This window comes from Schistocerca americana, chromosome 10 (assembly GCF_021461395.2).
Source record: "Schistocerca americana isolate TAMUIC-IGC-003095 chromosome 10, iqSchAmer2.1, whole genome shotgun sequence".
In the NCBI taxonomy this organism is placed as follows: domain Eukaryota; kingdom Metazoa; phylum Arthropoda; class Insecta; order Orthoptera; family Acrididae; genus Schistocerca; species Schistocerca americana.
The window spans coordinates 67,015,096-67,040,481 of NC_060128.1; the positions used below are offsets into that span (position 1 = coordinate 67,015,096).

Below are 25,386 nucleotides of genomic sequence, written 5' to 3' on the forward strand. Positions count from 1 at the left end.
TATTTTGAAACAAAAATTGTATACAAAACACTGTCCTGTTTTCTTTTCCTCCTCGATATTGGCTTTACAAAAAAGAGAAAACATGTATTTACGGCTTATCACGTGATGAAATGTCCGAAAATTGTAACATAATATCTTTTCTTCACCTGAAGATGAGAATGTAAGCTCTCGAAACGCATCGTGGGATCAAATAAAAAGAGTGACGGACGCAGATAATTGCTTTATTTGCACTTTTGCAGGAGACAAATATCACTCCCGTTACTCTGACACAGTCCATCTAGACAGATAAATCAGTTTGTAGTACCTGTTACTTATGAGTCATTGCAGAATAACAGCCACAAAGATAATGACAGGAAGGTTTTGGCATAGGAGTAGTGCACAGGGATATAGGCTGTCAACTCGTAAAATATGGTTTAAAACCGTAATAAAACGCTATAACCAAAAATACTAGTTACTGAAGAGTCATATTTTGTAAATTTGTGGTAAGACATTTTGGGACCAAACTGCTTAGGTTATCGGTACTGAAGAGTGACATCAACAGCGGTAAGGGTGGGAACATTTTGATGTTTAAGGGGAGGATGAGGGATACAGAATGTGAATTCGTAAAATTATGATACAATTACATTTTCCTTGACGATTTATGAAGGGGAAAATAAGCTGACGACCTGAATTGAAGTTAGTGTTGGGAGTGGCAATGGACTACAGCAGACCGTGAAGACATCTTTGCTATACTGCTGTTGTGCATTGGAAGCAAAGAGGCCTAGGTTCAGGACCCGGCTGGGGCACAAATTTTAACCCATTTCTTCAGCTTCTATCATTATCGTAAAAAGTGGTTTAAAACTGTTATAAAGTACTACAGCTAAAAATAGCAGTTACCGAAAAGTAACATTAACATCGTACACCGTTATCGCAAAGCAACACTTTAGCCCACTCCCAGCAGACGCACTTCTGAGGCCAGCGGGCAGTGTGGAGTGACCAGCGCGCAAGTTGTCAACCCCCTCCCTCCACGGGGCAGTCACGCCAGCGCTCGCGATACATAATGGAGGACGACCAAACTCTGGACCGCCCACGTGTGGCCCGGCGCGCCACGGTCACGCCAGCCGCCGACCGGCCGGCAAACTCGCTGAATGATTCACCGGAATAGGCCGTAAAGGGGGCGGCCTGCCACCGCTCTGCGCTGGCCTGACAATTCCGGGAACCGGCGAGCCTGGTGTGACGTCAGAGCGGAGCCATCTTCCGCTCCGTCGCCTCTAGACCGCTGAATAGCCTCTGGAAGATCTCGGCTAAACTGTGACTTCCCAGTATCAGATATTCTCTGAATGTTACTTTTCGGTGACTGGGTTCGATCTGTCAGACACTTGCTAAACTGTGACTTCCCAGAAACAGTGATTCTCTGAATGTTACTTTTCGGTCTCTGGTTGTGATTTGTCATACAATTGCTAAACTATTACTTCCCAGTACCAGTGATCCTCTGAATGTTACTTTTCGGTGACCGCTTGCGACTTGTCAGACACTTGCTAAACTGTGACTTCCCAGTAATATTGATTCTCTGAATGTTATTTTAGGTGGCCAGTTGCGATTTCTCAGACACTTGCTAAACTGTGACTTCCCAGTAACAGTGATTCTCTGAATGTTATTTTCGGTGTCCGGTTGCAATTTGTCAGACACTTGCTAAACTGTGGCTTCCCAGTAACAGTGATTCTCTAAATGTTACTTTTCAGTGACTGGTTGAAATTCGTCAGACATTTCGTAAACTGCGACTTCCCACTAACAGTGTCTCTCTAAATGTTACTTTTCGGTGTCCGGTTGCGATTTGTCAGACACTTGCTAAACTGTGACTTCCCACTAACAGTGATTCTCTGAATGTTACATTTCGGTTACCGGTTGCGATTTGTCAGACACTTGCTAAACTGTGACTTCCCAGTAACAGTGACTCTCTAAATGTTACTTTTCGGTGTCTGGTTGCGATTTGTCAGACACTTGCTAAACTGTGACTTCCCAGAAAAAGTGACTCTTTGAATGTTACTTTTCGGTGTCCGGTTGCGATTTGTCAGACACTTGCGAAACTGTGACTTCCCAGTAACAGTGATTCTCTGAATGTTACTTTTCAGTGACCGGTTGCAATTTGTCAGACATTTGCTAAACTGCGACTTCCCACAAACAGTGTCCCTCTAAATGTTACTTTTCGGTGACAGGTTGTGATTTGTCAGACACTTGCTAAACTGTGACTTCCCAGTTAACAGTGACTCTCTGAAAATTACATTCAGTTGACCTGTTGCAATTTGCCGGACATTTGCTAAACCGTGACTTCCCAGTAACAGTGGCTCTCTGAATGTTACTTTTCGTTGACTTGTTGCCATTTGTCGGACACTTGCTAAACTGTGACTTCCCAGTAAAAGTGACTCTCTGAATGTTACTTTCCGTTGACCTGTTGCGATTTGTCAGACACTTGCTAAACTGTGACTTCCCAGTAACAGTGACTCTATGAATGTTACTTTTCGTTGACCTGTTGCGATTTGTCAGACACTTTCTAAACTGTGACTTCCCAGTAACATTGACTCTCTGAATGTTACTTTTCGGTGTCTGGTTGCGATTTGTCAGACACTTTCTAAACTGTGACTTCCCAGTAACATTGACTCTCTGAATGTTACTTTTCGGTGACCGGCTGCGATTTGTCAGACACTTGCTAAACTGTGACTTCCCAGTAACAGTGACTCTCTAAATGTTACTTTTCGGTGCCTGGTTGCAATTTTAAATCACTGTTTTACAAATTCAGATCCAGTATCTTTCTGCAGTCCACCAACGTTAAAATGTTCCTTCTGTTACTTAGCACAAAAGTTCTGACAGCTAACAGGCACTCGCAAATACACTGAAGCGCCAAAGGACATGCGTATTTAAATACAGAGACCTGTAAACAGACAGAATACGGCAATGTGGTTGGCAACGCCTATATTAGACAAGTGCCTGGCGCAGTTGTTAGATCGGTTACTGCTGCTACAATGGCAGGTTATCGAGATTTAAGAGAGTCTGAACGTGGTGTTACAGTCGTCGCTTGAGCAAAATAACTGATCATGGTCGAAGTTAGGAAGGTACGAGTATGAAATGCAGACGGCCGATAGTAAGAGAAAGACTTTCTGAGGAAGAGGTATTTGTTAAAATCTGATTAAATGTACACTACCGGCCATTAAAATTGCTACACTACGAAGATGACGTGCTAAAGACGCGAAATTTAACCGACAGGAAGAAGACGCTGTGATATGCAAATGATTAGCTTTTCAGAGCATTCACACAAGGTTGGCGCCGGTGGCGACACCTACAACGTGCTGACATGAGGAAAGTTTCCAACCGATTTCTCATACACAAACAGCAGTTAACCGGCGTTACCTGGTGAAACGTTGTTGTGATGCCTCGTGTAAGGATGAGAAATGCTAACCATCTGTAAGTAGGCTGTTTAGGTTTTTTTATTGGTAACGCCATGTAGCACTCTGTATGAAAATCACTGGCTGTGCTCTGTTCAGTCTGTGGCTGGTTTGCATTGTTGTTGGCTATTGTCGTGTTGGGCAGCTGGATGTGAACAGCGCGTAGCGTTGCGCAGTTGGAGGTGAGCCGCCAGCACTGGTGGATGTGGGGAGAGAAATGGCGGAATTTTGAGAGCGGATGATTTGGCCGAGTGTCCATCAGAAACAGTACATTTGTAAGAATGGATGTCATGAACTGCAATCTATATTATGACTTTTGAACACTATTAAGGTAAATACATTGTTTGTTCTCTATCAAAATCTTAGATTTGCTAACTATACCTATCAGTAGTTAGTGCCTTCAGTAGTCAGAATCTTTCATTTAGCTGGCAGTATTGGCGCTCGCTGTATTGCAGTAGTTCGAGTAACGAAGATTTTTTGAGGTAAGTGATTTGTGAAAGGTATAGGTTAATGTTAGTCAGGGCCATTCTTTTGTAGGGATTATTGAAAGTCAGACTGCATTGCGCTAAAAAATATTGTGTGTCAGTTTAAGCACAGTCATGTATAATTTTTCTAAGGGGACGTATCACATCACTATTCCGACTTTGATAAAGGTCGGATTGTAGCCTATCGCGATTGCGGTTTGCCGTATCGCGACATTGCTGCTCGCGTTGGTCCAGATCCAATGACTGGTAGCAGAGTATGGAATGGGTGGGTTCAGCAGGGTAATACGGAACGCCGTGCTGGATCCCAGCGGCCTCGTATCACTAGCAGTCGAGATGACAGGCATCTTATCCGCACAGCTGTAACGGATCGTGCAGCCACGTCTCGATCCCTGAGTCAACAGATGGGGACGTTTCCAAGACAACCATCTGCACGAACAGTTCGACGACGTTTGCAGTTACATGAACTATCAGCTCGGAGACCGTGGCTCCAGTTACCCTTGACGCTGCATCACAGACAGGAGCGCCTGCGATGGTGTACTCGACGACGAACCTGGGTGCACGAATGGCAAAACATCACTTTTTTCGGATGAATCCAGGTTCTGTTTACAGCATCATGATGGTCGCATCCGTGTTTGCCGACATCGCGGTGAACGCACATGGGAAGCGTGTATTCGTCATCGTCATACTGGCGTATCACCCGGCGTGATGGTATGGGGTGCCATTGCCGACACGTCTCGGTCACTTCTTGTTCGCACTGACAGCACTTTGAACAGTGGACGTTACATTTCAGATGTGTTACGATCGGTGGCTCTACCCTTCATTCGATCCCTGCGAAACCCTACATTTCAGCAGGATAATGCACGACCGCATGATGCAGGTCCTGTACGGGCCTTTCTGGATGCAGAAAATGTTAGACTGCTGTCCTGGCCAGCACATTCTCCAGATCTCACCCAAATTGAAAACGTCTGGTCAATGGTGGCCGAGCAACTGGCTCGTCACAATACGCCAGTCACTACTCTTGATGAACTGTGGTATCGTGTTGAAGCTGCATGGGCAGCTGTACCTGTACACGCCATCCAAGCTCTGTTTGACTCGATGCCCAGGCGTATCAAGGCCGTTATCACGGCCAGAGGTGGTTGTTCTGGGTACTGATTTCACACGATCTGTGCACCCAAACAGCGTGAAAATGTAATCACATGTCAGTTCTAGTATAATATATTTGCCCAATGAATACCCGTTTATCATCTGCATTTCTTCTTGGTGTAGCAATTTTAATGGCCAGTAGTGTGAGTATAATGAAGTCTCCTCTGAAGTGTACCCTTGTATGGAAGTGAAAGGTGGATGACTGGCAATTGATATAAGAAGAAGGTAGAAGCTAGAAGCTTCTCAAATGTGGCGCTGTAGAATAATGCTGAAAATTAAGTAGGCAGATCGAATAACAAATGCGGGGTACTGAATTTAGTTTGGGAAAAAAGAAATATAACAAAAACATCACTAAGAGAATGCAGAAAGGGACAGGATAGAAGAGAAGCTATTCGTGGTCGATCCGGTTCGTCAGTAACTGGCGACACTCTGCGAGAACATTTTTGTTGTATCCTAGTATACATTGCGGTTTTACAATTGAATAAAAACCTAAAAATAATTTTAGAGTGAAGATGTAGAAGATTTTAACTAATTTTTACGGTTTCGTGCGTTAATTGGCAAAAACGCAACGCTTATGGGATCACTTCATTGTCCGTTCGTCTGTCTCTGTGTCTCTCTCTGCCTCTCTACCGAGTGTAAAAAGCCCTTGTTCTCAGGAAATGGTAGATATATTAAATTTTAATGTATGCCGCATGCTAAGGTATAAGGTCTCTCGGTGTCTGTGGTGTGTTTTGCTTATTTCACTGCAGTCACCTAAAATAAATGTATTTTTAATGGTATTATGATGTTTTACCGGCTGTGATATGAGCTGTATGAGCTTACACTAATTCGCTTAGATCATCAAATGTACACTTCACACTGATAAGCCAAAACATTAAGATCCAGTTTGGCGGCTTCTCGGGCACGTGACGCGGTAACAGAAGTCTGCAAGCGAAGCAGGTACAGACGGAGCATCAACCTAGCGAAGAAATAGGGTGCAAATAGGGAAATCCACTGAGGTACGGGTCATTGGCAAAGGGCAGATTATTATTACGCAGAGTCTGTGAACGAGTATCTCGAAAACGGAGAAGCTGGTCGAATGTTCACGTGCTACTGTCGTGAGCATCTACAAAAAGAGGTACAAGGGCAGTAAAACTACTATCACTGCAGTCAGGCCGTGTCCAATGCCGCGCGGCTCCTCTCAGCTTACACGGTCTTTGCCGGTTCCATCATTTAAAGAGATTTTAAAAAGATTTTTAAATTTTAACTACCGCTTTCACCAGATGACGGTATATTGGACGTCAATGGTCGGGAGTGGCTACAGGGCAATGTGCAACGTTAGTATGTTATAAATAGCGTATATTGCCCGAGGACGCACTGGTACGTGGTGCGAAACCGGTCGCAAATTTAATAAAAGTCATTCACACAGCGGGTGTGGAATTTTCTTTGGAAAAAGTTGGACGTCCATGACTCTGCACAGAAAGTGGGGTTCGGAGGCTTGTCTGCTCTGTAAAGTAGGATACATAGCGATCTGTGGCATCTCTGCCAAAAGAACGCAATACTGGAGCACGCACAACTGTTTCGAAGCAAACCGTTCATCGCGCATAGCTGAACACGGAGCCCCGGAGCAGACCATCCCTGCGTGTGCACATGTTGACCCAACGACATCGTCAATTACGATTGTAGTGGGCACAGCACAACCGGGATTTGACCGTCGATCAATGGAAACGTGTCGGCTCTTCGGGTGAATCATATTTTTGTTGCATTACGTGGATGGCTGTCTGCACAAACACCGTCATCGAGGCGAACGGCGACTCTATACGTGCAGATCGCCAGGGACGCGGGCTGGTGGGAGCAGTATTGTTCTATGGGAGAAATTCTCCTGCGCTTGAGTAAGACACGATGACAGATGCGAACCACCTGCATCCCTTAATGCCTGATGCCTTACCCAGCATAGATATCAACATTCAGCGGTATAACTTTTCCGTGTGTCCGAGCCAGAACCGTGCTTCAGTGGTTTGAGGAGCATTATAGTGAACTCACGTTAACGCCTCAGCCAGCAAATTTGCCTGATGTAAATTCTATGGAACCCATCAGGGTCGTTACCGGACGCCATCACCGCGTACGCAAAACAGCTGCCTGCTTTTTGGGAAATTACGTGGCCTATGCATAGACACGTAATGCCACGTACCTCCACAAACCTATCAACAAACTGTAAGATCCCTGATACGCAGAATCAGTGATGTATTTCGTTCCAAAGACGGACAAACAGGCCGGCCGTTGTGGCCGAGCTGTTCTAGGCGCTCGAGTCCGGAACCGCACTGCTGCTACAGTCTGAGGTTCGCATCCTGCCTCGGACATAACTGTGTGTGATGTCCTTGGGTCAGTTAGGTCTAGGGGACTGATGACCTCAGATGTTAAGTTCCATAGTGCTTAGAGCCCTTTGAACCATTTGAACAGACAAACAAGCTATTAAGCACATGGTAAGAATGTTTTGGCTTCGCAGTGTCGACAGACACAAGATTTTTCAACTTTCATGTCCTTTCGTACTGGAAAAATGTGACAACGATACTCTCCTTTTGTTTGCCGTTTCATCAGTCTCCCTATAAAGACCCCAGCAGTGGTCGCCAACCATCGAAGGGTTTTCCAGCGTCTCGCCGAAAGCGTTTACCCTCCTCATCGCTTACGTTTCTCAAATTTTTCGGAAAGAATTCAAGGTGGGAATGTAAACAGCGAATTTTAAGGGACGTTCTACACTACTTCTTCTTGTAGCTGACTACGAGGGTCGTTCAATAAGTAATGCCCCACATAAAAAAAAAAGCCATTAATATACATAGACAAACGTCCTTGTTGGTGCTTCACATGTGATGTTTGTTTTGTGCGCCACTTGGCAGATGGCAGAGCCTTAGTACAGCATCAAAATGGCGTCAACATACGACTCACGTTACAAGTAGCGTGCTGTTATCGAATTCTTGTGTGCAGAAGAAGAAGCCGTGGTGAACATCCATAAACGTTTGTGTGCGTGTATGGCGATGCTTCAGTTGGCTCTACAGTTGTCGGTCAGCATTGGAAGTGCGTCTGCAATGATGGAGACTCTGCTTTATTCAAAGAGGTGCTCACGATGGCTTCCACGAATGCTCACAGCGGACCATAAGATTAAAAAAAAGGCCGTTTCATCTGAATTGTTGGAACGTTTTCAGACCGACGAAGAGGCTTTTCTGTCACGGATCGTTACAGGGGACGAAGGCTGGGTGCACCACTTTGATCCGGAAACAAAAAGGCAGTCCATAGAGTGGCATCATCCTCATTCACCCAAAAAGAAGAAATTCGAAACAACCCCCTCTGCCGGAAAAGTCATGGTGGCAGTCTTCTGGGAATGTGATGGCGTCAACCTCGTGGATGTGATGCCAACAGGGACAACCATCAATTCAGAGGCATACGTGAAGACTCTGAATAATCTCGAGAACCGTTTCCGGCGTGTTCGATTGGACAAGAGTCCAGCAGAAATCTTGCTCCAACACGATAACGCACGGCAAACCCAAGTCTGAGAACCTGGGAGCACATTGCCAAATTGGGCTGGACATCACTGCCTCATCTAACCTACAGTCCAGACCTGGCACCCTCGAACTTCCTTCTATTTAGGCCGCTTAAAGATTCTCCACGGGGAACACACATTGAAGATAAGTAGAGTGTCAGTCATGTAGTGAAAACATCGCAGGGAAGTCATGCTCTTCCACAACGTCAGCGTACGGTCATAGAAAGTGATGGAGTCTACTAGAAAAATAGGACATGGACAAGACATGTTGATGTATATTGTAACCAAACTCTGACTCCTAACAATAAATATGGGGGGAAAAAAGCAGGGCACTTCTTATCGGACGACCCTCGTACATATAATTCACAGTGAAAACACAGTTTTAATTTCTTCTGTTGCCCTAAACGCCCTTCACAGTTCTTTCGAACGAGGCGCAGGCAGTTAATTCCATATTTTGGAGTTCTGTGCCAAAGGCTGAGTGTTTCATCAGTTTTCTTATCCGCGGTCCTGCAAATACATTCACCTTCTTTCAACTTTGGTTCACTCAGATTAGGAAACTCTTCTGCCAAAAGATTTAAAGTTCGACGTCCTTCATCCATAGCTTTTACAAAGTTCTTCGTAAGTGAAACTTGAGATAAAGAGGAGGCAAAAAGAGTTTATCAGGTTCAACCAACAAAGTGCTTTTCACATTTTCCTTTCTAGAGAAGTATTATTTTCTTATAGGCCATTCTTTGGCTGTCTAGCGGTTCTTGGTATCACGGCTGTCTCACAGACATAAAAAAAAGCGTATTTTGTGAACCTATCCTGTAAATCTGTGGCTAGAGTTCATCAAGGGGCACAGGAAAATGATGATACATTTGCATACTTTATTTTACGTGTAGCTTTGATCGAATGCCCTAAAACATTTCTGACACAGAAGTAACAGTCTTAAAAACGGTCTTCAGACCCACACAACACTACTGGAACAGCGAATGGCATGGCTCGACATTTTCCTATTAACCATTCGGTCAAAGTAATAGTTCAGGCTACTCAGGCAATACGAGGGGCAAAATTTTTAACTTAATCACTAACAGGAAACCAGAATAGAGTTTATATGTGTTCTTAACGAAATGAGAGATTGGTTTTCTTTGACATGTTGGGGTGGGTTTCCCACAAACATAGCAATAGTTGTCGGCATGGTGTAGACAACAACGACGTTTGAAAGTCTCTATTTTTGCTATGTGTTAGTCTTAAACACCTCAATTTTCGACCATCTCTCACAACGAACACTCGCTGAGGTAACAAAACATCGCGACGCACTGTTAGGCTGAAGTAACTGTGACGAGAATTGCATCATGTGAGTTTAAATATGCACTTCATCTAAATCTACATGGTTACTCTGCAAATCACATGTAAGTGCCTGGCAGGGGGTTCATCGAACCATCTTAACAATAATTCTCTATTATTTCAATCTCGCACTGCGCGCGGAGAAAACGAACACCTACATCTTCTCGTGCGAGCTCTAATTTCCCTTAATTTAATATGATCATTGTTTCTTCCTATCTAGATCGGCATCAACAAAACTTTTTCGCATTCAGAGAACAAAATTGGTAACTGAAATTTCGTGGGAAGATTCTGCCGCAACGAAAAACGCCTTTGTTTTAATGATGTCCACCCCAAATACTGTGTAATGTCCATGAAACTCTCTCCCCTATTTCTCAATAATACGAAACGTGCTGCTCTTCTTTGAAGGTTCTCGACGTACTCCTTTAATCCTATCTGGTAAGGATCTCACAGCGCGAAACAGTACTCCAAAAAAGGACGGACAGGCGTAGTGTAGGCAGTCTCTTTAGTAGATCTGTTACATTTTCTAAGTGTTCTGGCATAAAACGTGATCTTTGGTTCATCTTTCCCACAACATTTTCTGTGTGTTATTTCTAATTTGAGTTGTTCGTAATTGTATTCCCAGGTATTTAGTTGCATTTACGACCTTTAGATTTGATCTACTTATCGTATAATCGTAGTCTAACGGATTCCTTTTAGCGCTCACGTGGATGACCTCACACTTTTCGTAATTTAGGGTCAACTGCTAATTTCCGCACGATACAGATGTCTTTTCTAAACCGTTTTGCAGTTTGTTTCGATCTTCTGATGACTTTATTAGACGATAAACGACAGTTACATCTGCAAACAACCTAAGACGGCTGCTCAGATTGTCTCCCAAACCGTTTATACAGATAAGGCACGAGAGAGGACACGTAACACTACCTTCGGGAACGCCAGAAATCACTTCTGCTTTATTCTATGACATTCCGTCAATTACTACGAAGTGTGACCTCTTGACAGGAAATCACGAATCCAGTCGCATAACTGAGACAATATTCCATAAGCACGCAATTTAATTACAAGCCGCTTGAGTCAAAAGTCTTCTGGAAATCTAGAAACGCGGAATCAATTCGAAATCTCTTGTCAATAGAACTCAACACTTCGCGTGAGTAAAACGCTAGTTGTGTTTCACAGGAACAATGTTTTCTAACTGCATGTTGACAGTGTGTCAATAGTCGGTTGTCTTTCAAGGTAATTCATAATGTTCAAACACAATGTATGTTGCAAAATCCTGCTGCGTATTAACGTTAATGATACGAGCCTGTAATTTAGTTGATTACTCCAATTGCCTTTCTTGAATATTGGAGTGACTTCTGCAACTTTTCAGTCTTTGGGTACGGATCTTTCGTCCAGCGACCGATTGTAGGGCTATATGATTGTTAAGTATGGAGCTGTTGCATCAGCATACTCTGAACGGAAACGAACTGGTATACAGTCTGGACAAGGAGACTTACTAAATCATTACGTCTCTTTTGCACTACGGATTTACGTGAGTAAAATTTAGTATATTTGTGACACGTTCCATCTAGGGAAAATTTGTAGAATTTTTAGCACTCAGACAAAAAAGTGAAAAATATGCATTTTTGAGAACGAAATCTTTTGCGACGGCACTGTTGTATGAAACATTCTCGCAGTTCTTGCAGCGTTAGTTCAGGGTAAAACCTCGAGCTTTCCGCAATTACCTCCATCTACTTCGTCAAGAGCAACTGATAGTCAAATCTGTTACTATCGTGTGCTTTTACACCCCATAAACGGCTCCTGATTGGTCGGTAATTACGTAACGCTTTCGCAGATGGTATCAACGCGTGCGCTAGTGGCGCCACTGCTTGCGTACAAGCGTAAAATTGCGACGAATCACTCCGGTTCTTCTCTGCATCGAGAGCTCACTTCTGCGCACTGCTAAGATTATATCCGCTGTCGCGTTCGAAGTCCTTCTTCGCGCACGTTCTTATTTCTATAGCCTCCTTTTATCAGAGAATCGAAGTATGTAGGAGCCTGGGCAACGCTTTAGTTTCGCTTATGAGGTTGTGCTCAGCAACTGAAGATAACAGCTGTTTTCGATATTTCATGTGGCGTTGACGTGCTGCACGGCGGTTGGAAACGGTAAGGATGTCCTGACCGATGTAACTGCTTTTGCATTCAAAAGTTCTGCGACCTCCTAGGAAGATAGATGGTACGCCCTGTTAAGGACAGGATCCTTGGGATTTCTAACATGCGGAATCCGAAAGCAGTTACTTTGGTCAATCCATCCGTGCTGTGCAGAACATAACGGGTTATTAAGGGGGGTAGGACGTCAAATGGGCCGAATTGGAGCAGGAGAGGCGCCACAGGACATTTTAATTTCCACTGTCTATGCTTTTACAAATAAATTCATAAAAATTTGTCAGCCTGACCAGGAAGGATTCAGGATTCCGGCTCCTTCTGCATCAAGTGACCAATCACAAAAACTATCTTTTAAAACTGTGACGTAACGTCATGCCCAGCGAGCCAGTAATAACAAAACGTAAGTGAATCCGCACAGCTAAAACACCCCAGTAGACCACTGTAACCGTGGTCGAAACGTTGATTTCTGCAGCATACTACAGTGACGCTTCAAAGAAACTGATATAGGCATGCGTATTCCAATACAGTGATATGTAAACAGCCAGAATACGACGCTACGGTCGGCAACTGACTCAACGAAATGTATAGTTTTTGTATGTCCATCCTTTTGGCAGGAGGTCTCTGGGACGACGGCCGTTTACTACTGTGACAAAATAAAACACCTACAGCCGTTCTTATGATTTTATTTTATTTTGTTGCAACCAGTTTCAACGATTCAGTGTGTCATCTTCAGGCCTGTATGCATAAAACAGTAACGATAGCATTATCAACTTATCAATCAAGTTACATAGAAACAGAATAAGAAAGAATGGCAAAACTCTAAAAGTAAATTTACACCGAAAATTTGACCAGGAAGGATTGAGGATTCCCGCTCATTTTACATCAAGTGACCAATCACAAAAACTACCTTTTAAAAAGAAAAACCTAAAACTAAAACTAAAAATGACATATCTAAAATATACCATCATGAATTTCCACTCAATACGTGTACAGTGTCTTGAAAAGAGGTTATAAGGTGAACATCTGTAAAAGTAAAACGAGGGAAATGGAATGTGCTCAACGCAAAGCTGAGGGTATTAGATTAGTAAGAGTGTTAGGAAAAGTAGTAGATGAGTTCTGTTATGTGGTCAGCAAAATAACTGATCATGGTCGAAGTCAAGGACGTATGGGTATAAAATGTAGACTGCCTGTAGTAAGAGAAAGAATTTCAGAGAAAGAGGATATTTGTTAAAATCTGATATAAATTTAAGTATTAGGAAGTCTCTTCTGAAGTGTAGGCTTGTATGGAACTGAAACAAAGACGATTGGGAATTCATACTAGAGGATGATAGGAACTTTCCAAATGTGATGCTTTAGAATAATGCTGGAGATTAGATACGTAGATCGAATAACAAATGCGGAGGTACTGAATTTAGCTGGGGAAAATCGAAATTTATGACAAAAACTTGATTAAAAGAAGGGACCACTTTTGTAGGGCAAATCCTGAGGCATGAAGATATTGTTAGTTTCGTAATGGGAGGAAGTGTGAGAGGGTAAAAAAATTGTAGAAGGAAATCACTGCTTGAATACAGTAAGCAGGTTCAGATGCGTGTAGCTTGCATGAGTTATGAAGAGACGAAGAGACTCGCAGAGCCCCTTCGTTACTGTGGTGTCACCACCAGACACCACACTTGCTAGGTGGTAGCCTTTAAATCGGCCGCGGTCCATTAGTATACGTCGGACCCGCGTGTCGCCACTGTCAGTGATTGCAGACCGAGCGCCACCACACGGCAGGTCTAGTCTAGAGGACTCCCTAGCACTCGCCCCAGTTGTACAGCCGACGTTGCTAGCCATGGTTCACTGACAAATTACGCTCTCATTTGCCGAGACGATAATTAGCATTGCCTTCAGCTACGTCATTTGCTACGACCTAGCAAGGCGCCATTATCAATAGATATTTAACTTGTGTTGCCTGTACCGTCAGACCGATGTTCTACAATTATGGATTAAAGTTAAGTATTACATCAACTACGTACTTTATTTGCTACTAAAAATTCCCTTAACTGTTCCAGACCTCACGCCAGCCTGCGTGAGCTTAAACGCGTGCCTTTCGGCTACCGGTCATAGTGGATTGGCTGTCTGGCCAGTCCACTACACTTACCTTCATAACCGTAAAACTAGTTTTACAATGTCTATTTTTTCCGGAGATATTTGTGCTGAAACGTTTAAGTGGGGCAGCCTGTGCATATATACAGGGTGGAGAAAAATTGTGTCACGAAACTTTAACCCTGGATAGTTGATGCCAGTAGGAACCAAAATTTCTAATGTTGTGTAGGTCGACAATGCACCATTTTTAAACTATGGAAACTTGGCGCCACACGCTCCGATTGGCCGTGGGATTGCCCTGCTGCTATTCGTCAGTTGACGGGCAACGCTATGGTTGTCGGTTCACACATACAAACGTCCCTCGCCCCATCACTGACCCGACGTAATACACAGACGTGTCGAATAGATCTTGCTGTTTGTCTTCACCTCACGTCAGAGGCAGTCACACGGAAGCTTCGCTCCGGAGCACACACACGTCACCCGCCATTTAGTCATACAGTACACGTGGCGGCTCAGTATTCGTCTGAAGAACAACGAGAAATGGTTTTTGTTTATGGACTAGCCGTCGGTAATGCGCATGAAGCTCGACGGATGTATGAGGAACGGAACCCAGCAAGATTATTCCACCAACACCCGCAAACGTTTACTGCAGTTCACCGGCGACTTGGCGAAAAGGCCTCGTTAGTGGGATATCGTAGTGATGCTGGAAGACCTCAAACATGACGGGATGCTCCATCTACATCTACATTTACATATACACTCCGCTAGCCACCAAGCGATGTGTGGCGGAGGACACAGTTCGCGCCAAAGTCATATTTCCCCCCTCTGTTCCACTCGCGGATCGCACGAGGGAAAAAAGACTGTCTGAACGCCTCAGTACGAGCTCTTACTTCCCTTATCTTTGAATGATGATCATTATGCGATTGAAAGTTGGTGGTAATAATATATGCTCTACATCCTCGGTGAAGATTGGATTTCGGAATTTAGTGAGCAGCCCCTTCTGTTTAGCGCATCGTCTATCTGCAAGTGTGTCCCACTTCAAACTTTCTATGAGATTTGTAACGCTCTCGCGATGGCTAAATATACCAGTCACGAATCTTTCCGCCCTTCTTTGGACCTTCTCATTCTCTTTAATCAGACCCAACTGGTAAGAATCCCATACAGACGAACAATACTCTAAGACTGGACGAACTAACGTATTGTAAGCTATTTCCTTTGTTGAAGGACTGCATCGCTTCAGGATTCTACCAATAAACCGCAATCTAGAGTTCGCCTTACCCATTACTTGTGTAATCTGATCATTCCATTTGAGATCATTTCGAATAGTCACACCCAGATACTTGACCTCTTCCAAAGACTGATTATTTATTTTGAACTCGTACATTAATAGGGATTTTCGTCCTGTTATTCGCAGTAGGTTACACTTACTAATATTGAGAGATAACTGCCAGTCATTACACCACGCATTTATTTTCTGCAAATCCTCATTGATTTGTTCACAACTTTCGTGTGATACTACTTTCCTGTAGACTACAGCATCATCGGCAAACAGTCTAATGCCACTGTCAATACCATCAACCAGATCGTTTACGTAAATCGTAAAAAGCAGAGGACCTATTAAGCTGCCCTGGGGCACACCTGAAGTTACGCTTGCTTCTGTTGAAGTTACCCCGTTCAGGATGACGTACTGCTCTCTGTCTGTTAGAAAACTTTCTGTCCAACCGCATATGGCATCAGATAGACCGTAAGCGCGCATTTTTTGTAGCAAGCGACAGTGCGGAACTGACTCGAACGCCTTTCGAATGTCGAGAAATATAGTATGAACCTGGGTGCCAGTATCTAGAGCCTGTTGTATATCATGCACAAAGAGGGCCAGCTGTGTCTCGCATGACCGCTGTTTCCTAAAATCGTGCTGGTTTCTGCAGATGAGCTTCTCAGAGACTAGAAAGGTCATTATGTCTGAACACAAAATATGTGGCCGGCCGCGGTGGTCTAGCGGTTCTAGGCGCGCAGTCTGGAACCGCGCGACTGCTACGGTCGCAGGTTCGAATCCTGCCTCGGGCATGGATGTGCGTGATGTCCTTAGGTTAGTTAGGTGTAAGTAGTTCTAAGTTCTAGGGGACTGATGACCACAGTAGTTAAGTCCCATAGTGCTCAGAGCCATTTGAACCATTTTTGAACAAAATATGTTCCATGACTCTACAACAAACCGATGCATTTGAACAGACTGCTCTCGAGCGCTTCGAGGCAGCACCTACGACAAATACTCCAGCGGTTGCACACGACGTTGTGGTCACCCACCGGTTAGTGTGGAAGGTTTTGAGGGATGACGACCAGCATCCATTTATTTTCCACCCTGTCCGAGACCTAAATCCTGTGGCAGACTATGAACACAGGCTAGGGTTTTGCCGGTGGTTTCTGCGACGTGTTGCACGGGATCCCGACTTCCTCACTATTGTGTTGTTTACCGACGAGTGCACCTTCCATGGGGATGGCCTTCACAGCACTGCAAACGTTCATTACTGGGCAATGGGAAATCCTCACGTCACGTACGTCCACGGACTTACCGCGGCAAATTACCTTCAATTTCTGGCCGATCGGTTCTAGGCGCTTCAGTATGGAACCGCCCGACCGCTACGGTCGCAGGTTAGAATCCTGCCTCGGGCATGGATGTGTGTGCTGTCCTTAGGTTAGTTAGGTTTATGTAGTTCTAAGTTGTAGGGGACTGATGACCTCAGCTGTTAAGTCCCATACTGCTCGGAGCCATTTGAACCATTTTGCATGTGGTTGCAGCCTGATGGGGCGCCTACACATAACACTCGTGTTGCGCGCAGATATTTAAATGAAGTCTTCGACGGCCGGGTAATTGGCAAATGTGCACGTAGGACATGCCGCCGCCGCCCCCCCCCCCCCCCTCACCCCGCCGGATCGCCAGACCTCACGCCACTGGCCTTTTACCTGTGGTGATTCTTCAAGGTTCTCGTTCACCCACCTGGCAGCGAACTACCTAGAAGCGAAGAGGAATTAATGGACCGCATTCAACGTGCCACCACTCACATCAGGGCAGTGACAGCAGTTCGGCAAAACGTCGTTCGACGTTGCCAGGCTTGAGCTGCAACAGAGGGTCGCCACTTCGAGCAGATGCTTAACTAAACAATGTCCTACATCTACATCTACATTGATACACCGCAAGCTACCCAACGGTGTGTGGCGGAGGGCACTTTACGTGCCACTGTCATTACCTCCCTTTCCTGTTCCAGTCACGTACGGTTCGCGGGAAGAACGACTGTTTGAAAGCCTCCGTGCGCGCTCTAATCTCTCTAATTTTACATTCGTGATCTCCTCGGGAGGTATAAGTAGGGGGAAGCAATATATTCGATACCTCATCTAGAAACGCACCCTCTCGAAACCTGGCGAGCAAGCTACACCGCGATGCAGAGCGCCTCTCTTGCAGAGTCTGCCGCTTGAGTTTATTAAACATCTCCGTAACGCTATCACGGTTACCAAATAACCCTGTGACGAAACGCGCCGCTCTTCTTTGGATCTTCTCTATCTCCTCCGTCAGACCGATCTGGTACGGATCCCACACTGATGAGCAATACTCAAGTATAGGTCGAACGAGTGTTTTGTAAGCCACCTCCTTTGTTGATGGACTACATTTTCTAAGCACTCTCCCAATGAATCTCAACCTGGTACCCGCCTTACCAAAAATTAATTTTATATGATCATTCCACTTCAAATCGTTCCGCACGCATACTCCCAGAAATTTTACAGAAGTAACTGCTATCAGTGTTTGTTCCGCTATCGTATAATCATACAATAAAGGATCCTTCTTTCTATGTATTCGCAATACATTACATTTGTCTATGTTAAGGGTCAGTTGCCACTCCCTGCACCAAGTGCCTATCCGCTACAGATCTTCCTGCATTTCGCTACAATTTTCTAATGCTGCAACTTCTCTGTATACTACAGCATCATCCGCGAAAAGCCGCATTGAACTTCCGACACTATCTAGCTAGCTACAAATAAGGCCGTTAATAGGACCGAAACAATTTGTAACAGACTATCTGCACTCGAACTAACAGCAGTTGACAAGTTTGTTTCCGGTGCGACTTATCATGAAACTACTATAAATTTGTCGGTACCCAGAGCGGAAGGCTGGCGCGATACCATCGAGCGTCCGGGCAGCCTTGGAAACATCGCCTCTCTGGCAGGCAAAGCATTCGCAGTCATGCGTTGTCCAGAGCATCCGGCTACAGTACAGTCCCGCGGCCAGAGCACGTGGCGCCAAGTTCTCCTAGTTTAAAAATGGTGTGTTGTCGAGCTATACAACATTAGTAATTTTGATTCCTACTGGCATCAACTATCCAGCATTAAAATTTCGTGACTCAATTTTACTCCACCCGGTATATATATACAGGGTGATCCATTGATAGTGACCGGGCCAAATATCTCACGAAATAAGCATCAAACGAAAAAACTACAAAGAACGACACTCGTCTGGCTTGAGGGGGAAACAAGATGGCGCTATGGTTGGCCCGCTAGATGGCGCTACCATAGGTCAAACGGATGTCAACTGCCTTTTTTTAAAAGTGAACGCCCATTTTTAATACATATTCGTGTAGTATGTAAAGAAATATGAATGTTTTAGTTGGACCACTTTTTTCGCTTTGTGATACATGCCGCTGTAACAGTCACAAACGTATAAGTACGTGGTATCACGTAACATTCCGTCAGTGCGCACGGTATTTGCTTCGTGATACATTACCCGTGTTAAAATGGACCGTTTACCAATTGCGGAAAAGGTAAATATCGTGTTGATGTATGGCTATTGTGATCAAAATGCTCGACGGTCGTGTGCTATGTATGCTGCTCGGTATCCTGGACGACATCATCCAAGTGTCCGGACCTTTCGCCGGATAGTTACGTTATTTAAGGAAACAGGAAGTGTTCAGCCACAAGTGAAACGTCAACCACGACCTACAACAAATGATGATGCCCAAGTAAGTGTTTTAGCTCCTGTCGCGGCTAATCCGCATATCAGTAGCAGACAAATTGCGCGAGAATCGGGAATGTCGGTGTTGAGAATGCTACATCAACATCGACTGCACCCGTACCATATTTCTATGTACCAGGAATTGCATGGCGACGACTTTGAACGTCGTGTACAGTTCTGCCACTGGGCACAAGAGAAATTACAGGACGATGACAGATTCTTTGCACGCGTTCTATTTAGAGACAAAGCGTCATTCACCAACAGCGGTAACGTAAACCGGCATTATATGCACTATTGGGCAACGCAAAATCCAACAAGATGGCTGCGTCAAGTGGAACATCACCGACCTTGGCGGGTTAGTGTATGGTGCGGCATTATGGGAGGAAGGATAACTGGCCTCCATTTTATCGATGGCAATCCAAATGGTGCAATTTATGCTGATTTCCTACGTAATGTTCTACCGATGTTAGTACAAGATGTTTCACTGCGTGACGGAATGGCGATGTACTTCCAACATGACGGATGTCCGGCACATAGCTCGCGTGCGGTTGAAGCGGTATTGAATAGCAGATTTCATGGCAGGTGTATTGGTCGTCGAAGCACCGTACCATGGCCCGCACGTTCACCGGATCTGACGTCCCCGGATTTTTTTCTGTGGGGAAAGTTGAAGGATATTTGGTATCGTGATCCACCGTCAACGTCTGACAACATGCGTCAGCGCATTGTCAATGCATGTGCGAACATGCTGGTGAGAGGAATGTCGTTACACGTATTGCCAAATGCGTTGATGTTGACGGACATCATTTTGAGCATTCCTTGAATTAATCTGGTATTTACAGGTAATCACACTGTAACAGCATGCGTTCTCAGAAATGATAAGTTCACAAAGGTACATGTATCACATTGGAACAACCGAAATAAAATGTTCAAACGTACCTACGTTCTGTATTTTAATTTAAAAACCTATCTGTTACCAACTGTTGGTGTAAAATTGTGAGCCACACGTTTGTGACTATTACAGCGCCATCTATCACAAAGCGAAAAAAGTGGTCCTACTAAAACATTGTTTGTAGTTTTTTCGTTTGATGCTTATTTCGTGAAATATTTGGCCCGGTCGCGATCGATGGACCATCCACATAGCAGTAACTCCCTCACCTTCCCCCACCAATTCCTAAAATAATTCAATTCTCACGTTTAGAACAGATTCAAATGTCTGATTAGTTTACAAACGATTTGATTTTTGATGCATCTCTGTATTTATGACGTCATACCTCATAAATCATATTATTTTGCAAGTATATTCAATGGTGATGCGGATAATGTCTGCAAAATTAGTTGCAAATGGAGTTGGTAGTAAAGAAGGAATAAATTAAAACGTCACGCCTGGTGGTGACGTTTCACTGCATGAACAACGAAACTGTAGTACGCGACAAAGTTTCTTGGAAAACGCTAAGAACTCGCATTCTCAAATACTGGACGAATATAGTTTGGGTGATTTCCGCGCCGTGAGTGCACAGTTTCTAATTTTGGTAGTCGACTTGTACCGTTAAATCTTCACTGTAAAATTATACCTCTTTATAAGTAGTTTACGACAGCATTTTCGGCTTTTAAATTCAGCGAATTATTGTATGAATTATCAAAAATAAATTTTGTTGCCCCTGACCGGTTAGATAGGCAACCTGCAACTCCCAATGGGTTACCGCTTTACTCGTTTAATAATATATATATGGCAAAAAAAGTATTTCCTGAATTTAGGATGGCATGAAAGGAAGAATTATAGCATAAGCACACGCTCTGCCACGAAATAACACGTGTAAATTCTAGAAGTAGTGTAGCAACCGCGCCACGTTCTCTGCTGGCTTATTACGGCGTCGCGGGTACACAGACAGGCATTGGGAGCTCCTAACTCCGGCACTCGGCAACTCCACCAACTTCTCTCCGCGAGAGAAACTTGGCGGGCGCAGCGCTTGGATAAACCCGCCCGGCGAGTGGCTCAGACTGAGTTTCCCACCCCCACTGCCGCCCCCTCCCCCCACCACCTATCACCGCAGCGCCCTTACAGGCTGTTCCTCAAGTAACGCCGTCGGTCACGCTATGTCTGCGCGTTTCCTCAGCTCTAAGTCACCCTTTCTGAAATCGACGGTGCAAATTGCCAGGGCTCCCGATTCGCTAACTTCCCGAGTCACGGAAGTATTTACTCTCTTGTCCAAGAGATTAGCGCAGGCTGGAAAAAGAGGAACTGGAAAATATATATAGTGAGAAATCACCCAAAGTGTCTAAAGAGTAGCGGATTGCAACCGTACCATCAGTGTAACAAAAATGTTCAAATGTGTGTGAAATCTTATGGGACTTAACTGCTAAGGTCATCAGTCCCTAAGCTTACACACTACTTAACCTAAATTGTCCCAAGGACAAACACACACACCCATGCCCGAGAGAGGACTCGAACCTCCGCCGGGACCATCTGCGTAACAGGTTACGCACATGTAGAGAAATATCAGTACAGTAGTTGCAGACAAAACCCATACTGCAGTCAAGGGAAATGCATTAAAGGTATGCAGTAGTTGAGAATGGACTGCGACACGACCGTAGCTTATCCCCAATGTTATTGAGTCTGTCCATTGAGCATTTGATGGTGACGACGGAATGAAAACAATTGATTCACTCGGCTGGTGGAAAACAGTTGACTCTTTTTTCTTAACTTTTACGTGTCGGTTGAATTATTCACTCACTCTTTTCATCTACATCTACATCTTCATGGACGCTCTGCAAATTACAGATAGGTGTCTGGCAGAGGGTTCGTCGAACGATCTTCACTATTCTCTATTATTCAATTTCGTATGGCGCGCGGAATGAACGAACACCTATATCTATCCGTACGAGTTCTGATTTCTCTTATTTCATCTTGGTGATCGTTTCTCCCTATGTAGGTCGGTCTCAACAAAATATTTTCGCACTCGGAAGAATTTCGTGAGGCGGGCCGAAGTGGCCGTGCGGTTAAAGGCGCTGCAGTCTGCAACCGCAAGACCGCTACAGTCGCAGGTTCGAATCCTGCCTCGAGTATGGATGTTTGTGATGTCCTTAGGTTAGTTAGGTTTAACTAGTTCTAAGTTCTACGGGACTAATGACCTCAGCAGTTGAGTCCCATAGTGCTCAGAGCCATTTTTGAATTTCGTGAGAAGATTTCTCCGCAACGAAAAACGCCTTTGTTTCAATGATGTCCATCAAAAATCCTGTATCATTTCAGTGACAATATCTCCCCTAGTTTGCGATAATACAAAACGCGCTCCCTTTCTTTGGACTTTTTCGATGTACTCCGTCAGTCCTATCTGGTAAGGATCCCACACCGCGCAAGAGTATTCTAAAAGAGGACGGACAAGCGTAGTGTAGGCAGTCTGCTTAGTAGATCTGTTACATTTTCTGTGTGTCCTGCCAATAAAACGCAGTCTTTGGTTAGCCTTCCCCACGACATTCTCTGTGTGTTCTTTCCAATTTAAGTTGTTCGTAATTGTAATTCCTAGGTATTTAGTTGAATTTACGGCATTTAGAGTAGACTGATTTATCGTGTAACAAAAGTTTAACGGGTTCCTTTTAGCACTCATGTGGATGACCTCACACTTTCGGGTCAAATTAGTTTGTGAGAGCACCAAACTTAAACAGTCGATAAAGTCAGTTGTAGCAAATTTTGTACTTGTGGGCATCCACAGCCGTAGAGTTGCATCCTGATGAAACAGACCAGTGGAGGGGCCAGGTCCAACTAGTTCCATGGCGTTAAAGCTTACATCTTCAGGGATACATACAGGTATTTATTTCATGAGGTCGGTAGTCCATGTTTAAACGAGGTAGATCGTCATCCCGATGCAGGAAAACAAAGCTGCAACATCGTCGTGATAACATGAGGCTTTCTGCCGTATTTTAACTTGGGTCACTGGCCTCTCCACAGTTAAACATTGTTATCTCAGCCCGGCCGTTGGTGGCCGAGCGGTTCTGGCGCTACAGTCTGGAACCGCGCGACCGCTACGGTCGCAGGTTCGAATACTGCCTCGGGCATGGACGTGTGTGTTGTCCTTAGGTTAGTTAGGTTTAAGTAGTTCTAAGTTCTAGGGGACTTATGACCTTAGCAGTTGAGTTTCATCGTGCTCAGAGCCATTTGAACCATTGTTATCTCATTGTTATCTCAACTGACAAAGAATGATGGGTCATCTACCGGTTATCTGTGTACAGTCATAAAATATATACGTATCCCTGAATATGTGGCTCCAACGGCATCAAACTACTTGGATCGTAAATAAATATTTATCAGACAGTTCAAGCGGTCTTTTACATCATTATAGAAGTTAGTTCTAGTTTTGCATGTTAACTGGATTAGTCGTTGTAGAATGAAAGCTTCCACGACCGGATGACATTACTGCTGCTAAACCTTTCGTAGTGTAAGGTCTTGGTCCACGAAATTCTTCTGTTCTACATCTACGGTTATCTACATCATACACCGCAAGCGACCTAATGGTGTGTGGCGGAGGGTACTTTCGGTACCACTATCTGATCCCTCCAACTCTGCTCCACACGCGAATAGTGCGTGGGAAGAATGACTGCCGTTAAGCCTCTGAATTGGCTCCAATTTCTCGAGCTTTCTCCTCGTGCTCAGTACGCGAGATGTATGTGGGGGCAAGTAATATGTTGTCTGACTCCTCCTGGAAAGTGCTGTCCCGAAATTTCAGTAGAAACTCTCTGCGTGATGCACAACGCCTCTGCCAGTGGAGTTTGTTTAGAATCTCCGTAACGCTCTCTCGCCAACTAAACGATGCCGTGACGAAACGCGCCGCTCTTCGTTGAATCTTCTCTATCTGCTTTATCAGTCCTGATACGGATTCTACATAGGTGAACAATGCTCAAGAATCGGGCGAACAAGCGCCTTATAAGCCACTTCTCTCGTGGACGAGTTACATTTCTTTAAGATTCTTCCGATGAATCTGAGTCTGGTATCTGCTTTTCCCACTATCTGTTGTGTGTCGTCATTTCACTTAAGGTCCCTTTGGATAGTTACGCGTAGATATTTTACGGCAGACGCTGTCTCCAGATGTTTGTCATCAATAGTGTAGCTGTACAGTAGTCGATTTATTTTCCTATGAATGCGCAACATGTTACATTTATTTACGTTCAGGGTCAACTGCCATTGTCTGCAGCAGTCATCAGTTCTCTGCAGGCCGTTCTGCGAATTCTTACTATCTTCTGGCGTTGCTACTTTGGTATAGACAACTGCATCACCTGCGAATAGCGTTAAAGAGCATCCGCCGCTCTTTACTACGTAATATATATATATATATATATAGGGTGATTCAAAAAGAATACCACAACTTTAAAAGTGTGTATTTAATGAAAGAAACATAATATAACCTTCTGTTATACATCATTACAAAGAGTATTTAAAAAGGTTTTTTTTTTTTCACTCAAAAACAAGTTCAGAGATGTTCAATATGGCCCCCTCCAGACACTCGAGCAATATCAACCCCATACTCCAACTCGTTCCACACTCTCTGTAGCATATCAGGCGTAACAGTTTGGATAGCTGCTGTTATTTCTCGTTTCAAATCATCAATGGTGGCTGGGAGAGGTGGCCGAAACACCATATCCTTAACATACCCCCATAAGAAAAAATCGCAGGCGGTAAGATCAGGGCTTCTTGGAGGCCAGTGATGAAGCGCTCTGTCACGGGCTGCCTGGCGGCCGATCCATCGCCTCGGGTAGTTGACGTTCAGGTAGTTACGGACAGATAAGTGCCAATGTGGTGGCGCTCCATCCTGCTGAAATATGAATTGTTGTGCTTCTTGTTCGAGCTGAGGGAACAGCCAATTCTCTAACATCTCCAGATACTGTAGTCCAGTTACAGTAGCACCTTCGAAGAAAAAGGGACCAAAAACTTTATTGGCTGAAATGGCACAGAAAACGTTCACCTTAGGCGAGTCACGTTCATACTGAGTTGTTTCCCGCGGATTCTCAGTGCCCCATATACAGACATTGTGACGGTTGACTTTCCCGTTAGTGTGGAAAGTTGCTTCATCACTAAACACAATCTTTGAAACGAAAGATTCATCTGTTTCCATTTGAGCAAGGATAAAATCACAGAAATCGATTCTTTTAATCTTATCAGCTGCAGACAGTGCTTGAACCAATTTCAGACGATAAGGTTTCATAACTAACCTTTTTCGTAGGACTCTCCATACAGTTGATTGTGGAATTTGCAGCTCTCTGCTAGATCTGCGAGTCGATTTTCCTGGG

General features: G+C 44.4%; 1 protein-coding gene across 1 annotated transcript in view; it reads right to left on the reverse strand.

Annotated features, from left to right (window-relative positions):
- LOC124552681 (acetylcholinesterase-like) overlaps positions 1–25,386 on the reverse strand; it is a gene marked incomplete at its 5' end in the record, with an annotated part of 512,360 nt that overhangs the window by 337,070 nt on the left and 149,904 nt on the right. The gene's annotated exons all lie outside the window — the stretch shown is intronic.